This window comes from Urocitellus parryii, chromosome 14 (assembly GCF_045843805.1).
Source record: "Urocitellus parryii isolate mUroPar1 chromosome 14, mUroPar1.hap1, whole genome shotgun sequence".
Taxonomy (NCBI): Eukaryota; Metazoa; Chordata; class Mammalia; order Rodentia; family Sciuridae; genus Urocitellus; species Urocitellus parryii.
Window position 1 is genome coordinate 8,339,447 of NC_135544.1, and position 17,528 is coordinate 8,356,974.

Below are 17,528 nucleotides of genomic sequence, written 5' to 3' on the forward strand. Positions count from 1 at the left end.
TATATTTCTCATAAACTATTTTACATAATGTTTACTATATCCCTTAAATATTAGCATATTTGAGGATTTTGTCTCATTACCTTTGTTTTTACAAGGAAGAAAGTGTGTCACACACACGTCACCAAATAAAATGAAACACACCCAGTTAAATTTGAATTTTAAATAAACAACACATAATTTATAAGTATGTCCAAGCTATTCACTTAGCTAGTCAGCGATCAACTCAACATTCAAATGGTTTGACTTGAGCCCTTGGAGACATTATGCCTTCAAATGTACAAATAAAAGAAACAGAATAAACTAAAATAAAAACAAAGACATTCATCCATAGGAAAAAAAATGCATTAGTTAAGCCTTGGCTGTAGCAAAATCAACTCAATCTATATAGAAAAAAGAGTAATTGTCAGGAAACAAGGAAATCCTTTTTCCTTCCTTCCTTTCTTCCTCCTTTTTTTCTTAATTTCTAATTCCCTTTCTTCCTTTCTTCTTTTTTATTTTCTCATTCCTTGATTCTCTCCCTCCCATTTCCTCTCTCTTTCTTCACTTCTTTCTTTCTTTCAAGGGTGCCTACATCTTCATCCTACTCTTATTTTATCCTTTCTTTGTTTTTTCATACACATAGCGCAATATAGTTTCCTATCATTTGAAGTGTATCCGTAGAGTGATGCACACTTAACCGACTGTCTTTGAATCTCCAATAATAATTCCTGAAAATATGTCATGGCCTCAGTTTTGGCCCCTCCATTCCAAAATGCTAACACCTGAGGAGCAGGGTGCCTCTAAAGAGAGTATTTTCCTCATGGAAGGAAGGGAGGATGGCTTGTGGCCGAGGAAGACATGGCACTAAAGTCTACAAAAAAGATAGCATTATTCCCCTTGCCCATTTTATACCATGGGCATTAAAATAGACAAAGCAGGTTTAGCAACAGCAAAATATTCCTGACAAAGAAACTGCGGTTTAGCCCTATGGATATTCAAGATCCACAAACCACTGCTATACATATATTAACCGATTTGCTTAGCACCCCGGCTTCAGTTCTCCTGAGTAAAAACCTCCATGTGACTACATTTCAACAGAGTAGACCAATTCAAAACATAAATACTTTGGTTTTTTTTTATAATTCATAGGAATAAGTTCCAGAAATCTAGCTAAAGTAATATTAAGGTATAGCCAATGTGTGAGCATTCATATTACCACTCTCGATACATAAAATCATCAGAGTACCCCTAAACTCATTTGTCAAATGATTCCATACTCCAGAACCAAATTATTCACCTATAAATGACATTTTAATATGATTCATACCATCAGATCCTTTAGCAATGTAGTGGATATTTAATTCATAGTAATTATTTATCACTCATTAAGAGTAGAACCAATATGAAGACAAGGGTAAAAAGACAACAAACACATGCTACAATATTTAAAGCTTACAAATACATGCTACAATATTTAAAAATTGTTGAGGTTTTGGCATTGTCAAAACTGGATGAAAGCTACATATTCCTTACTCAGAAAAAAATTATGTATGTATATAGTCCACAAAATTTATTACTTAAATAGAAGGCAGGTCATGGATCCACCTATAGTCTATATCCTTGATAAATATTTTCATTAACCAGAAGAAAGGTCACCAGAAAGAACATGGCAGGGGAGTCAAGAGACTTGAATATTTTTTTAAACATCTCATTAATCATTTTTTAAACTATTGGTAAATTATTAAACCATTCTTGGCTACTTTCTACAAATCAGGGCACACAGTTCTTCATTAGAAAAAAAAAAGGGAAACTTAGAGTTTTTTTTTTTTAAATGTGATAAGCCTTTGGTCAAAAAATTAAATCAGAATAGTCATTTGAAAGTTATCCTCATAAATGAGTCAGGAAATTATTTTACTGTTTGCCAAAGGAGAATGGAACTCTAGAAGATTAAGAACACTGCTTCCATATTTATTTATTGAATTTGTATATTCCCTACCACCATACATCAGGCAGGGTACTAGATGCTGAGGAAAAAGTAGTGACCAGGGGGTCAAAAGAAGTAGATGAGAACCAGGACCCTAATTAACCATCAACTACTGGGAGGAGCCACCTCATCTGTGAAAGACTCACTAGATTGCTTTCACTGACCCAAGAAAGGAGCAAGGAGATTTATCTTCACTTAGGAATGTGGGTCCAAAAAACACTAATCATGAGGAATCTCCAAGCTCATGTCATGAGCTAGTGAAGTATCCACATTTATATCATGTTATGGCAGGAGTTTAAAACTGCATAAATAATGTGAGGAAAATCTGATTGCAAACCAGTGTGATAGTAGGAGCAAATGTGACTCCATTTTGTTTTATGACTTCATCCTGTAAAACAACCAGGCCAAGTAGAAGAGTCATGACTGGGGCAAGATATTTTTTTCCTTTTGCTATAGAAACCTTTAAGAACACAGAACTACCTAATGGGGCATTGTTTCTGTAACTAGGGTAAAGGGGCCCTGTTTCTGTAGCTGGGGTGATTGGGCTTACTGTGATTGGTTAGGCTTCCCAGTGCTTGACTGCACTGTCCTGCTTCTGTAACCTGGCTTGCTTGCATTGGCTAGACCCCCGAACATCCCTTTTGTGGTTTTCAGGCTTACAAGGAGTGCCCTTGCAATTGTTCAGGGCTGATCAGGGGAGCAGCTTTATGTTCTGGTCAGCCGCCACTAGTGTGCTTCAATAAAGGCTTGATTCGATTATACGTGAGTGGTCTGGAAGTCAGTTCATGAAACCCTGGGACAAAGCTTTAACTATAACACCAGCAATATTCTTGAGGTAACTGGTTGAAAGAAATCTTGCAGGAAAGATTTCTACAACTCAGGACATACAGGACTCCATCAAGAAAAAAAGAAAAGTAAGTTCAAAACTTCAAAAAACAATAATCTCATAGTAGAAAAAGTAAATAAATTAGAAATGACATGAGAAAGTCATGATTCTCATAAGTGAGAGTTGGAAGATAAATCAAACTAAAAGGTTAGCATGACCCCAGACTTTCGATATTAGAACAATCTGAAAATGACCATAAAATTGTTGTATTTAATATGATGAAATTGTTTTAGAATATGATTACAAGTCATAATGAAAGAAGAGGTAACTGTGAAAAAATGAACAGGTAGACTTGAACCAAAATACCAGAAATAATTAAATTAAAAATTAAATTTATAAGTTGAGCAATAAATTAGATAAATATAAAGAATATAGCTAAAATTCATGTTGAAGAGAGAATGGAAAATATGAATGAGAGGTTAAGAGACAATAGATGAAAAAATATGAAAATGTACAATATACAAATCATTCATTTCCACAAAGGGAGAATAAGAAAAATGAAAAAAATCTTGTACAATTTAGAATTAATAAATAACAAGAATTCTATGATTTAAGAAGTCTAATGAATTATCAGCAGGAAACTTAAAACAAATTTACATGTATGTATATCTATATCCATACCTAGACAAGACAGCAGTTTTTTTCTAAGGAGATTGCTACTGAGAAATTGAAGGAGAAAAAAGATAATGGACTAGCAACGTCAAAAATAAGATGGGTGGGGTTGGGGCTGCGGCCCAGTGGTAAAGCACTTGCCTAGTATGTGCAAGGCACTGGGTTCAATCCTTAGCACCATATTTAAAAAAATAAATAAATAAAGGTATGCTATCTATCTACAACTACAAAAAAGTTAAAAAAAAATAAAAGAGATATAAAAGTATACTATGCTACCTATGTTGGCCACTCAAGAGGGGAAGACATAAATGCTTATCATTTTAATGGCTGAGAACACATAACTTAGAGACCGTTATTGAAAGAACTAATAAAAATATATTTCAGTAGGAAGAGAATGAACTTTAAAAGATGGAGTAATACTTAAGAAACTATGATGAGAAAATAATTGAAACTTATTGTAAACATATATCAGTTATAGTAATAATGGTAATAACTTGGGAAGAGTTAAAAGTAAATTAGCACTAACAAAGAAATAAGAGAGGATATGAAAGAGATGATCAAGTAAAATTCTAAAATTGTAGCATTTTTCAGAAAGAGCATAGAGATAATAATTGACTTTAACATCAAACAAATCACGTAAACATTTAGATAATAAACCAGAAAAACAGGATATGAGTTCTATATCAGCTGAGAGAAGCTAATCAGAAAAAAAAAGATGAAAATAGAATATAAAAACAGTAACAATTTAGAATTTTTTAAAAAATTAATGAATTATATGTAGAAAACAAAAATTAAAAGATAGTGATAATTGTGAACATATGACATTAAACAGATGTAAATGAGTCAATCTTGTTAGGTGAAGGACAGATTTTCAGATTATACTTTTAAAACAGATATATACTAGTTATAGCAGAAAATAGGATTCAGAAAATGTAAAACTGGAAATAAGTAAAAAGATATGCTGGAAAAATATGGACATTTGGGTTGTTTCTATTTGGGGGATATTATCAATAATGTTGTTTGTGTAGGCTAGGGTACAAGTTTTTGTGAGAACATTCAATGATTGTGAATTGTTATGCACATGTAAAGGCCTTGCAGTACATAAAACAAAAGAAGTTCACAATCATTGAGCAAACCATAATCCTAGAGAAGGATTTTAACATACTTTTCTGATAAACAAATAAATCAAACAGAAAGAAATTAGCATATACATAGATAATGTGAACCACATAGTTAACTGGATTGAACTAATGGATGGAACTACATATAAAAATAAATGTACATATAATCACTAATCCAGCAAATAGCAACAAGTTTTCCCAACACAATTATCTTAATTTTCCTATAATCATCATGAAAATCAAACTGTATGAATCAATAATATCATACCAACCACATTGCAATAAAATTAAAACTTGGTAACAAACACTCAGACCTCAACAAATAATATTTAACACATTTAAAGTAAATAATAAAAAATCTAAACTCCATTGGTCAAATTTAAAACTTCATGGGATATTACTAACTTTTGAGATGTCAATTATAATGCAAAGATAATAAATTTATGGTGTATGTCTTTAATGATATTGAAAAAACTGGATATCCACTTGCAAAAGAATAAATTTTGACCCTATACCATATACAAAAATTAACTCAAATGGATTAAAGATCTAAGCCCCAAAAAGTCAATGCTCCTGAAAGAAAACAAAGAAAGAACTTTGTGACATTGGATTTGGCAAAATATTGAATATGTCACCAAAAGTATAAACAATAGAAACAAAATAAACAAAAGGAGCTATACAAACTCAAAAGCTACTCTACAGTAAGGTAAACAATCAACAGAGTAAAAAGGCAACCTAAAGAATGGGAGAAAATATCTGCAAATTATTTATCAGGTAAGGGATTAATATATAAATTATATAAAAACTCCTATAACTTGGAAACAAAAAGCCTGATCAATCCAATTTAAAAATGAGCAAATAACCCTTGACTAGACATCTCTCTTTCCCTCTCTCTCTCTCTATCCACACACACACACACACACACACACACACGTCTAATACACACAGGAAAGTTAGTCAACATAACTAGTCAACAGGGAATTGCAAGTCTAAAACAGAAGCTATCACCTCTCTCCAATTAGGATAGGAGAAGATATTAAAAACAAAAAGCAAAAAGAAACAGAAAATAATAAATGTTGGCAAAACTGTAGAGGAACTAGAATAGAACCATTTTGCACTGTTGGTTGGAATGTAAAATGGTATAGTCATTATGGAAAACAATAAAATTAAAAAATAGAATCTCCATATAATCCTGTACTTTCACTTCTCAGTATTTATACTCCCAAAATTGAAAACAGGATCTTGAAAGGGTATTTGCACAAGCTTGTTGTACCAGTTTTATTCACAGTAGCCACAAAGTGGAACCAACCTAAATGTTCATCGACAAACAAATGGAAAAATATATTGTGATATATGATATATGCATATGAAAATATTATTCAGATTTCCTTAGGAAGCAAATCTTGTCCTACACCAAGACACAGGTGAACTATGAGGATACTATGTGGAGTGAAATAACCCAGCTACAAAAAAATGCTGATTTCACTTATATAACATATCCCAAATTGTCCAACAACCAACTCTTAGAGAGAAAATGGTGGTTGTCAGTAGCTGAGGGGAAGGAAGAAAAGCGGAGTTGTTCAATGGGTATAGAATTTCAGTTTTTTTGCAAGATGAGAAAGTTCTCAAGATCTGTTGAACAACAATGTGTATCTAGTTGTACTATTGTATAATGAAGAAAAAAAAGCCAATAAAATGGTAAATTTCTTGTTATGTGTTTTTGATCACAATAAAAATTGGGGTATGTATAATTAGTAGAAAGAAATGGATTTATATTCTTATCATGCTTATGTGGCAATAGGCAAAACATTAAAAATTGATGAACTAATTGCTCAACTTAGTAAATTGGAAAATAATAGTAAATTGGTATAAATCTAAAGAGATTTTGCATCAGTTTTTATATTTTCTAATTACTTGACTAGAAAAGGAAACCAGAGCATAAATTATATACAGGTCAACTTTGCAGCTGGGCATAGTGGCACATGCTTGTAATCACAGCAATTTGGGAGGCTGAGACGGGTGGATTGCAGATTTGAGGCCAGGCTTGGCAGTTTAGCAAGACCTTGCCTCAAAATAAGAAGGGTTGGGGATGTAGTGGAGTGGGGAACCACGTTCAATTATAGTACCCAAAACAAAAAGGTCAAGAACATTTAAAGTTGTTATGTAATAAGCTGGGCATGGTGGCACATGCCGACTTGGATGGTTGAGGCAGGAAGATTGCAAGTTTGAGGCCACCCTCAGCAACTTAGCTGTGGTTTTTCCTAAAAAAAAAAAAAAAAGCCAAAGGACTGAAAGACTGAGGATGTAATGCAGCATGGAGTACTCCTGGGTTCAAAAAGAATCAGCTTTACTCAGTATCTGTTTGCTATTTTGAGAAATAGCAAAAATGCCCTTTATTAAATGAACTTTTTTTTCAGGTAGCCTATGAGAATGACAGAGCAGTATTTGAACAGCACTGAGAAATAGAACAACTAGGTTAAGATGAAAAGGCTGGAGACAATGTAAAAATCTCTAAAATCCACCATTATGAATGCAATCCTCAAACATGCAGCATCAATATTACCTGAAACTGGACCCCATCCCAGACCTATTGAATCAAAACTTTCATTTTATAAAGTTCTGTGGGTGATTCATACACTAAAGCTTGGGAAGCATGTTTATGTATGCATGCTTTTAATATACATGCTACATATGTGACATATGCATGCCACATATTACATATGTGCATATAAATGGGAGTATATATGTATGTTGCCTATGGGTCATGTATTGCATATTTGCTTACACATAAGTATTTCGTGTGTTGAACATGCATGTCGTATTAGAGGTGTGCATACACATGTGTACGTATTATGTGTGTGTTGTATATGTCATATATTACCCATACACATGCATATATATATATATATATATATATATGCACACACACATACATACAGTTATGCACATATAAATACACATCATATACATATAAATATAGGTATAGTGGTTTCTGAAAAATTAAAAAGAGCTAGAGGTTTGGTTTTAATAAAAAAAAAAAACCTCTTCAGATATTGTGCTATGAGTATGTTACATTTTATTTAAGACTTATAGTCTAATCCAAACACCTCTAATTAATTATAAAATCCTCAAGCTGAGTAAAACTGTAAAGGAGTTACGGGAGACTGGAGTCGCAAGGTTGGTGCATGTTTTCCTACAGGAATATTTTTTCTTCTAGGACAAAGTAATAAAAAACCCAACCTCTGAATCCTCTGAATGTTATCTTCCTTGAGTTTCTTGATTTGCATGCACAGGGAGTACTGGAAAGTGAGAAGCCAAAGGAAGCCAGGGCTGCTGGGGACTGCAGAGAGAGGGAGAAAGGGCCCTAACACTAATTAGGTTTGAAAGACTACAGGATGCGTCCAGCCACTTCGTGCTGAGAAGAAAGCAACCTGAGCTGCTGAAAGCTAGTTCAGACTAAACTCACCACCAGCCCCCTGGGGACGTCACAAGGTAAACCTGATCGTCTCTGTCATTTACAATCATTATCAGGCAGGCTGCTCCTGTAATTTTACTGGGGAGCCAATTAACAGATCCCTGACGCTAGGGGGGATATGTCCCAGACCTCCACCTGTTTTTTTTTTGAAAAGGAAAAATCGGGCAGCTTTTGTACTGCTGTCTCCTGATGGGTCTCTTCTAAAGGCAGAAGAAGGGGATGATTTCATACAAGACAGTCACTCCTCAGGTCAGACAAGCAGGTGAAGTCCGTCATTTCGCTCCCTTAATTTTATCTTTTCACTAGCAACCTAAATTAGCTTCCAGATAGCCCAGCAAGCCTTGTTTCCTTCTTTTCTAAGCTATGGAAATGCTGACCAGTTCTCTTATTCTAGCTTGCCTTCCAGGAATGTCTGTGCAGTATTTCATCTTAGAAGAACTTGGGAAAAGATGGGCTAATGCACTAAGAAGGCACTGAAGAAGGGCCGCTCACATTGATTGCTCAACCCCACCTATTTTCCCCTTTCTGTATCCTTTCTCTTGCCTTTCTTTCACAGTAAATTTTTTTAATCAGTTGTCTGCATTCACTGTTTTATGTCTACATCTGTTCCCTTTTTAGACCACCCCAAACTGGCAATAAAATTTCATTATTCTACCAAAAATACTCTTTCTGAGAGTATCAATAGCATTTATATAGCATTTGTATCATTCAGGATTTATATATCATTTATAGCACTCATATTTTGGTAGTATTTGTACTTGAAGTCTTAGCAGGATTGAGTACCATTGATCCTCTCCATGCTGAAAATCCTCCCCGTCTGACTTCCATAATATAGCAATTTTCTAGATTTCCTCTTCTCTGATTATGCATTCTCACATTGCTTTCAGCTCTCCTTTTCTACAACATGATTAGGTATTAGCATTGCTCAAAGGTTGATTATGGACCCTCCTTTTTTTTTTAACTTGCAGGGATAATTTAATGCATTAGAATGCTTTTTATTACTGTAACAACACACCTCAGATAACCATCTTGAAGAGAGGAAAGGTCTATTTTGGCTCAGTGTGTTGGAGGTTTCAGTCCACAGTCAGTTGACCATGCTGCTTTTGGGCCTGTGGTGAAGATGGATCGCGGTGAGAGTTTGTGGAAGAAGCTGCTTAGCTCATGCAGCCCTGGAGTAAAGGGATAAAAGAAGAGGAGAGACTAGAGTCACTAAATCCATTTCAAAGGGATAGCCCCAATGAGTAACTTCCTCTCCTTAGGTCCCACCTCTTAAAAATTTCATCATCTCCCATAGCCACAGGTTGGGGACTAAGCCTTTAGCACACAGGCCTCTGGGGAACATTGAAGTTCCAAGCTATAACATTTAATGATTGAGATAAATAAGGAAAACTGGTCAGTGACAGTGTGTAACTTAAATTCAAAGGACAGGGGCTATTTGTCCATTCATTATTGTCCTATAAGAAGGTGGGCCCAGTGTTACCAGATATTTATTTTTAAAGAGAAACTGGAAACCCTGATTATGCTTTAAAATTTTTGTTTATATCTTTGATAGAGTAGCAGAAGCCAACCCACTCTCATCCTAAGAAAAAAAATGAGAACTGGGTAAAATACTTTAAATTGAAGTAATCAGAGAGCAACAAAGTCAGTATGAACTTGAAAGGCTAAAATGCAAGAGAAACGAGAAACGTGGAGGTGAACCTGCCATTCTCTGCTGTCTTTCCCTGAAGGCATTGGCCAATTAGTAAGTGGTTCTGGACAAGAGATCAAGTCGAATGTTAAGGCTCAGAGTTTTCAGCAGTCTCATGGGGATAGGATGGGAAAAAAAAAATCAGAGTTAAGGGCTATCACAGTAGTCAGGTCTTGAGGGGAATAGGTTGTGGAAAAAAGAGAATCGGAAAACAGTGAGCAAGACTTTCTGTGTTGCTTCTCCCGCCCCCAAGGAAATGGTAGAAAACACAAGTGAAGATACAAATTCATAGTAAATTTATTAAGTGAAAGATGCACATCATCATCTCTTAGGTAAATATTAAGAGATTAATAAAAAGAAAGCAAAACTATGAAAAAGCCAAAGCTGGGAGGGGAATCGGGGACTTGATTGATCAAAAAGAAATTAAAATACAAAAAGAAAGAAGAAAAGGGAAAGGTGAATTATAATCAATGAGCAAGAGGGTAGATTTTTAAAATAAAAATGGGCTGAAACTCAGGGGCAGTAACCACCTACTTGAGAGCTGGTAAAACTCACTAGAAGCAAATATCCTTGAGATGCCACCCACTGAGGAGCTGGTCAAACTCCCTGGACAACCCCCTTTTGAATTAAGTGGAATTCTAATAGGTACCACCAGCCCTACTTTTGTTGTGGCATTGGTTTCTGAAGATCATTCATGGATGGTTATTTCTGATTTTGGTGGGGAGGGGAAATTCCAGTAGCTTCCACGGAGCCCTTTTTACCATGGTGCCACTCTCTAGCTCAGTGTGGATTCTGCCAATTTCTAAGCGTTCCTATTCTAACTCTATGTGCAGGAACTGTGGGAAGTAAAAGTGAAGGAGAGCCCACCTACAGCTGGGCCAATGAGAGCTGGTCTCTGGCTAAGCCTCCCTCTATTATCTTATCACTGTCTCACTTTCACTGGGGGACCACCATGGCACTCACTCGGGGCCTTTAGGAATTAGGACCAAACCTACCAAATGCACTTTAAGAGGTTTATTTTCATAGATTCTTTAGTTTATAACCATTTTAATTTGGAGGAATAAAATGTTAGAAATTCTACAGGAAACATGTATGATAGCCCAAGCATCAGTGATTATTTCTGGCATTTAGTACTATTTCAAATTTTTGTTTAAATACAATATTACAGATAAAATTTTATATTTTATTGAACCCTGAACACAATCCCATTCAGTCTTTGCTCCTATTATTAGTGTTGTCTAGAGGTAAATATTACCCTGAATTTAATATGTTGCCTTCTAGCTTATTTTTATACTTCAATATGTATGCATATATTTATAACTTATGCAAAGATATCAAAGTTCTGACACCCGGTGGGCTGCGGCCACTCCCAATGTCTCTTCATCTCAACCCTGGGGCTCTGTTGTATTTTCTCTCAATCCTAGAGCTACCATGGCTTTATATACCAATATACTTTTCTTCACTTTTATTTGCAATCTTGTGTGTGTGTGTGTGTGTGTGTGTGTGTGTGTGTGTGTGTGTGTGTTGGGGGTAATCTATTTAAGCTGAATCTAAAAAACGTCCTATAGTTTAGAGTTGTTTATTCAACCTAAAATTTTTTACTTTTTGAGTATGTAGTACCACCTATTTCTGCATACTTTTTATATGGTTTTATCACATATAAATACGTACCCTGAAATTATTTTTTCCTCCCTTTTGCTGTTTTTTAAACTGTTATATTCCTTGAGGGTGTTTTTCTTTTCTCAATATTATGTTTCTAAAACAAATTTTTGGTGTCATGGTACTTTTACTTCATTCCTGTCAATTGCTGTATAGTATTCCACTGGCTAAGTATAACACAACTAACCATTTTTGTGTCTATGGACATTTGAATCTTTGTTTTTTCATCATTTTAAATAATTCTACACATTTCTAAAGATGTATATATGTGCAACAGTATCAAAATAATGTATAAACAGGAATATAAAAATGTAATTGCTCTATCATAGAGTATGTGAATTGCCAGCAATCCATTTTTCCCCTCTGCATGCTTTAAACAATTTGTATTTGTCATTAATTTTGAGTAACTTCATTACGATATCTCTTGGTATAGTTTTCTTCATATCTCTTATAACTGGTGATTCACGGAGCCTTCTGGACAAGCAGGCACACTTTTCTGTCCATTTAGAAAAACTCATCTTTATGTCTTCATTTTTCCCTTCTCTCACTTCAGGGGCTTTAATAATCTATATCTAATTTCCCTCAAAAAATATTTTGTAGTTTTTATACACAAATCATGTACATATTAATCCCTTTGTATTTCATAACTTTTGAATGTGATGTTAATTGGTACTTTAAAAATTTTAATTATTCAATATCTCTTGCTAGCATATGATACTATTGTATATTTACCTTGTGACCTTTATTAGTTACAGTAACATTTTCCAGATTTCTTGGAATATTTTGCATAGATCTTTATGTCATAGATATTAAAGTCTGCTTTAGGTCTTCTTTTCTATTTATTATGTCTCTTCTTTCTTTATTGCTGTGGTTGATATCTGCAATACAACATGGAAAATCAGTAGTGCTATTTATTTATTTTTGATCTTAGTAATGTAAAGATCCCTTACACTCTCTTCAGAGTTTCATGAATTCTCAAGGGAAGACTGCTATAATTTTTTTATGTATTCCTCGATATATTATATTTTTTCCTCTGGCTGTCTTCATAAATTTCTTTTTATCTTTAAATTTCAGCAGTTAGCTCTGATGTGTCTAGTTGTTTTTTTTTTGCATGGTATATATTTCATAGACTTGCAAGAATGGTATATGTTTTGTATTTGTTCTTTGTTGTCTAATCAAATTTATAAATCGTTAGGCCATTATCTCTTCAAATATTCTTTTTTTTTTTTTTTTTTTTTTGGTACTGGGGATTGAACTCAGGAGCACTCCACCAATGAGCCACATCCCAGCCATATTATGTATCTTATTTAGAGACAGGTTCTCACTGAGTTGCTTAGCACATTGCTTTTACCAAGGCTGGCTTTGAACTTGCTATCATCTAGCCTCAGCCTCCTCAGCCTCTGGGATTTCAGGCATGCACCACCACACGCAGCTTCTTCAAATATTCTTTTGTTCTACTTTCTCTCTATTTTCCTTCTGGTATCCAATGCACGTGTGAGTCATCAAATATTCTCACACAATTCTTGGATACTTTTGTTTGGATATTTTAAAAATTGAAATATTTTCCTTATTATTTCATTTTGAATAATTCTTTAGACTTTTAATTTTTTTGTTCATTCCCTCACATATACAAAATTTTGATAAACATTACTGAAATTATTCATCATTCATATTAGGTAACTTCTATTGCCTTGACCTCTCCTTCTTTCTATGCTTTGCCAAAAATAAGGATGTTGGTGTGTCCTGTCTTTCCTCAGAGAGTCTTTTCAGACTTTGGAATGTAGTTCTTCAGATTGCCTTGCAAACTCAGCGCTTCACTGAGCTCTAAAAATGATGGGGGCTGTTGGATTTTTTATTTTATGTTGAGATTAACATTTTTCTTATGGCTTTCTAAATTCTAGAATTAAGCATTAAGTATTTATGGTTTAGATGGAAGGTGTCCTCCCAAAGCTTATGAGACGATGCAAGAATGTTCAGAGATGAAATGATCACATTATGAGAATGGCAACCAAACTGATGGATTAATCACTTGATTGGATTAACTGGGTGACAGCTAAAGGCAGGTAGGGTGTCACTGGGGACATGCCTTTGGGATATATATTTTGTCACTGGTGAGCAGAGACCCCACCCCCTCTGGTTGTCAGGCTCTGAGCTGTTTTCCTCTGACACACCCTGCTGCCAGGATGTTCTGCCTCACCCTGGGCCCAGAGCAATGCAGTTCACTAACAAAGGACTAAACCTTGTTGGGTATTTTGGTTGCAGAAAGGCAAAGCTGAGTAAAAGAAAGCACAAGTCCTGTGGAACTTTTAATAAACCATTCAAATTAAACATAATTTTTATAATTATTTTATAAAGACAACATGTATTTGGACTAACCAGAAGTATATTTTATATATGTACCACACCATCTTTTTGTTGTTGTTGTTGTTGTTCTGGTAAGAACAGGAACATAAGATCTACCTTCTAAATAAAATTTTAAGTATACACTAGAGTCTTGTTAACTATAGGCACAATGTCATACCAGAGATCTCTAGAACTTGGTTTTCCTGCATAATTGAAACTTTATACCTATTAAGTAGTGATTCCCCATTTCTTCCTACCCCTAACTCTTGACCATCACAGTTCTACTCTTTGCTTCTACACATTTTAATAGTTATATACTTCTTGTAAATGCTATCAGTAGTGTTTGCTCTTCTGTTACTGAATTACGTTACATGGCATAATTCTTTCAGTGTTCACCTGTATTATCACATTTGTCAAGACTTCCTTGTTTTGTAAAACTGAAAAATATTCCATTGTGTGTATATGCCACACATTCTTTAGCCATCATCTGTCAATGGATGTTTATAGACTGTTTGTACATCTTGCCTATCATGACTAATATTTGCATTAAAAATGAGTGTCCAATTATCTTCTTGAGATCTTATTTTACTTTCTTTTAGATAGATATCCAGAAGTGGAATTGCTAGATCATGTGGTAATTCTCTTTAAATTTTTTTTTTTTAGGAAACTCTTCATTCTTTTCCACAGCAGCTGCACTATTTTACATTCTCACAAACGCTGGACAAGGATTTCAGTTCCTTTACCTCCGCATCAACTTGCTAGCTTTGATTTTTGGCTTACATAGTAGTCATTCTAACATGGACAAGTGACATATCATTGTGATTTTGATTTGCATTTCCCTGGTGTTTAGTTGTGTTGAGCATTTTTCCTGTACTTTTGATAATTTTTATAGAATGGTCTAAGTCCTGTGTTCATTTTGAAACTAGGTTATTTGATTGTTTGATGTCTGCTTGACTAATGAGTTGAAAGAATTTCCTATATACTTTGGAAAATAACCTCTTTTCAGATATATGGTTTGCAAATATGTTCTGACATTCAGCAGGTTGTATTTTTGTTTTGTTCATTGTTTGCTGTGCTAAAACTTTTTAGTTTGATCTCATCCCATTTGTCTAGTTTTACTTCTGTTGTTTGAACTTTCTGGTCATATTCAAGAAATCATTGCCAAATGTAGAATCATGAAGATTTTTCCTCATGTTTTCTTCTAAAAGTTTTGTATTTTCAGGCCTTATACTTAAGTCTATGCTCTATTCAAGTTTATATTTGTTTATGATGTAAAGTAAGGATAAAACTTCATTCTTTGAATGTAGAGGAACCGATCTTCTCCTTTGCAGAATAGGAAAAAATATTTGCATGACATATATCTGATAAGAGATAAATATATATGGAACTAAAAAAAACCTCAATAGCATAAACCAACCAATCAATCCAATTTAACCAATGGAGTAAAAATCTGAATAGATTTTTATTTAAAAAAAAGACATATAAAAGGGCAACATATATACCAAAAATGCTCAACATCACTAACCATTGGTGAAATTCAAATAAAAATTACAGACACCACTTTATCCCAGTTAGAACCACTATTATCCAGAAAAAAAAAAGAAGAAAAAAAATGTAGCAAATGCTGGCAAGGATAAGGAGAAAGAGGAAGTCTTGCACAGTTTGTGGGAATATAAATTAGTACAGCCATTGTTGAATACAGTATAGAAGTTTCTCAAAACACCAAACATCAAACTATCACATGATCCAACATTCCCACTACTGGGCATATAATCAAAGTTAATTAAATTAGCATGTCAAAGAGACCTGCATTCTCATATTTACTGCAGCACTATTCACAGCATCCTGGGTGTGGAATAAAGCTAAATGTCCATAAATGGACAAATTGATTAAGAAAATTAGATATAAATGCACAAAGGGATGTTCATCCATACGAAAGTATGGCTGTCATGTGTGACAACGTGTATGGACCTGGAGGGTATTGTATTGAGTAAAATGTCAGGCACAGAAAGAAAAACACCATATGATCTCACTCACAGGTAGAATCTAACAAAGTTGATCTCATAGAAGTTGAGAATAGAAGAGCTGTTGCCAGAGACTGGGGAGAGTGGGGATTGGGAGTGTGGGGAGAGGTTGGTTAATAAGATCTAACAGATAGGAGGAATAAGTTATGGTACGCTATGGCACAGTAAGGAGGATAGAGTTAATCATAATTTCAAAGGAGAGGGGATTATTATTAATTAATCTCAAAGGAGAGAGGATTTTCAATGAGCTCACCATAAAAAAATCACAACTGTTTAAAGTGATGTGTAAGTTAATGATCCTGAGTTGATCATTATCCAGTATGTATATAAACCAAAACTCCACATTGTGCTTCATACATATATACAAATATTATTCATGGATCAAAAAGGAAAATTAGTTAAAATAAGTAAGTAAATAAGTCTTCTCTTTATTTCTTCCATCATCTCTGCTTGCATTCTCTTGATTTGTTGGTATTTTATTTTGAGCTTCCTGTTGATCTTAGCTGGTGGAACCATACAGATCTTAGCCTGTAGATCAAAACCTCTGTATCCATCAAGTATCTGTTTTTACTCATGCCAATGTTAGTGGGTACTCACTACCTTGGAATCACTTCAAAACCACCACAAACTCTTCTCCCCCCAAACACACACACACACACACACACACACACACACACACACACACACTTCATATTCAGTGCAAAATGTCAAAAGGTTAGATTTCTACTTTCCAATAGAAGCTTTACGATAGAGAGTCCACAGTCCATCTGGGTCAGAGCCATCCCTTTAGGCTTTTCACCATGTGAGCCCAGCAAAGCTCTGCCTCTGTGGCCCCAGCATATAAATGTGTGTTTATTTCTCCTTTTCTGGGAGTGCTCTTTAGAGAACTCTTATGTCCCTTGTGCAGCCAGAGATTCCTCAAAGCACATTTTCTATGCAGACTATATTTATTCTTCAATGAAATAGCCCTGCAGAATATCTATCAACCATAATGACAAAAGGAAAAGTTCTAGCTTAATTTGATGAGAAACCAACTGAGATATTTACATAAGTAACTTTGAAAAACTCTGGCCCTACACAATACTAAGTTGGCATATGTGGATGCCATTAAACTCAGTTATCCTTGAATTTCAAAACTACTGAGCATTTGGTGGGTGGGGATGCCAGATACCTGGAAATCTGGGGAGAAATCAGAAAGGAAAAAAACAAACAGTAGCATTTTGATGCTGGGTGCCCTTGGCAGGAATAGTGGCAAACTTGCTTAATTTCTATGGAATATACAATTTATATTATTAAACTGATGGTTTCCCTCTATTATTCTCTCTCTCTCTGTGTGTGTGTGTGTGATGATTTCCCTCTATTATTCTGTGTGTGTGTGTGTGTGTGTGTGTGTGTGTGTCCCATTTTACTGGAACTTTCCTTTTGCCTTTCTTAAAAGGTGACCCAAAGTAATCTATTACACAACCAAACAAGTTAGACCTATATTCCTACAATTCTACTATCTAGATCCCACAGGTTGTTGGTCTCTCCACAGTGGCTTGAGGGGAATTAGTACAAGAAGAGAAAATGAGTCTGTTTGTGACCAGGATAAGGCCAAGCCTTGGTATTAATCCACATTTGCCTGTCTTCATTGCAGTAAGAACTATTCTATTATTTGGAACAGCAAAGTCTAATTGCCCTCATAGTTTAACAGTTCTTCAGGGTGGTACATTGATTTTACACGTGGATTGTACCTGTACTCAGTGTTTAAATCTTTTG